Genomic DNA, 2,004 nt, shown 5'->3' on the forward strand with positions numbered 1-2,004 from the left:
AAGAATGAATTTATCGACTCTTACCAAAAAATCCTTTATATTTCATTTGCGGTATGCTAAAGATCGATCCGCCAATTGAAGTGTCATAGTAATGGGTCTTACTTCGCCTATTCCCAACAATTTGAATAGATTTGGGCATCAAGTTGATGCTAGCTCCTAAGTCACACAAAGCTTTACCACAGTAAGATTCTTCAATATGATAGGGTATTGTAAAAATTTCAAAGTCCTTTAGTTTCGGAGGAAGCTTGTTTTGTAAAAATGTACTGCACTCCTTCGTTAAAGCGACAGTCTCGTATTCACTAAATCTTATATTCTTGGATAGAATGTCCTTCACGAACTTCACATAATTGGGAATTTACTCTAAAGCCTCTGCCAATGGGATATTAATGTTAAGTTGCTTTAGAACATTCAAAAACTTCTTGAATTGCACCTCTTGTTTTAGCTTATTTGGTTGGAACTTTTAAGGGGATGGAGGTGATGAAACTTTGGGTTGAATCATACAACTTCTCTAAAGAGATAAATCTGCATCTAGGGAAGATATTAGCTTATTAGAATTTACTGGGTTAGATTTTACCTCATCAGATTTTGTAGGTTCTGACTCTGCTGGTGTAGGAGTTTCAACTGATGGTTGTCTTTCCTCCTTCTTATTAGGTTCATCTTCAATCACAACCGTCTTGGGCTCTAAATTCTTATTACTTCGTATGGCCACTACCTTGCAATGTTCCTTACCCAAATTTCTTGGATTTTTTGTATTGCTCAGCAAGGTTCTTTGTGGTCAGTTGCGAAGCTCTGTAGCTAACTGACCCATTTGGTTCTCTAAATTTTTCAATGTTGCAACTTGGCTTTGGATTAAGGCGTCATTCTTCACCATATAATCCTTCAACAATTTCTCCAAACTGTTGGATGACTCAGCTTGTTGTAGCTTCGGTGCTTGTTGATTGAACCTTTGGAATTGGTTGGTTTTATGCTGCATGAAAGTGTTATTTGGTCCATTTCCTTGGTTACTCCAAGAAAATTTTGGATGGTTGCACCATGAAGGATTGTAGAAGTTGGACTGCTATCCATGTCCACTTCTATTTTGGTGTTGGTTCCCTACGTAATAAATTGACTCAGGGTTTGATGGAACATTCTCGAAAGAATGACCATCCCCATAATATACGTAGGAAACAACATCAAACTGACTTGGTGACTGAGCTGAAAAATTATTCAAACCATTAGAAATAATTTTTTTCAACATTAAGGAAATAGAAGATACTTGAGCTAAGAGTAATGTAAGTGCATCCACTTCGTGCACTCCGGCTACTCATCTTCATAAAGTTGCTCGATTTGTTGGCCATTGATAGTTGTTATTACCGACCCTCTCAAGGATCTCGTAAGCCTCATTATAAGACTTCAACAAGAGAGCACCACTAACAGAAGTATCTACCATCAACCTATGCGTTGAGACCGTTAAAACCAACTAGATGCAGTGTGGAGTCTCATGATGAGGACACTTATAAGTAATTCTTTGAATCTCTCCCATGCCTCGTACAAGGACTCATCATCCAATTGTTGAAAAGTGGTTATCTCATTTAGCAACTTAGCATTTTTGCTAGGTGGAAAACACTTAACCAAAAACCTTTATACTAATTCTTGCCATGTAGATATTGAACTTGGTGGCAACAAAGTAAGCCATGCTCGTGTCCGATCTCGCAATGAGTATGGAAACAAATTCAACCTCAATGTGCCTTTAGTAAAACCAACTATTTTTAAATGAATCACTCACCTTCATTAATAATCAAAGTTGAAGGTGTGGATCTTCCATGGGCATTCCACTAAACTGGCTCACCGTTTGGAGCATTTGAAACATCACTGGTTTCAATTCAAATTACGGTGCCTTAATCTCCGGTCTCTTAATAGGGACACAACATACTGTCCTATGGCATGATCCTTATCATCAGCAATAAGGATGGGATTGCGCATATGATCGACTCTATTTCCTCGTCCATCATTTTGATTTCCAAG

At 37.9% G+C, this 2,004-nt stretch overlaps 1 non-coding gene across 1 annotated transcript; it reads left to right on the plus strand.

Annotated features, from left to right (window-relative positions):
- Nucleotides 1-1,475: 1,475 nt before the first annotated feature.
- Nucleotides 1,476-1,581, plus strand: LOC121225805 (small nucleolar RNA R71). Its single transcript, XR_005923708.1, has one exon. It is a non-coding gene; the product is annotated as a small nucleolar RNA R71 (small nucleolar RNA).
- The last annotated feature ends 423 nt before the right edge of the window (nt 1,582-2,004 follow it).

The sequence above is a fragment of the Gossypium hirsutum genome, chromosome D13 (assembly GCF_007990345.1).
Source record: "Gossypium hirsutum isolate 1008001.06 chromosome D13, Gossypium_hirsutum_v2.1, whole genome shotgun sequence".
NCBI lineage: Eukaryota > Viridiplantae > Streptophyta > Magnoliopsida > Malvales > Malvaceae > Gossypium > Gossypium hirsutum.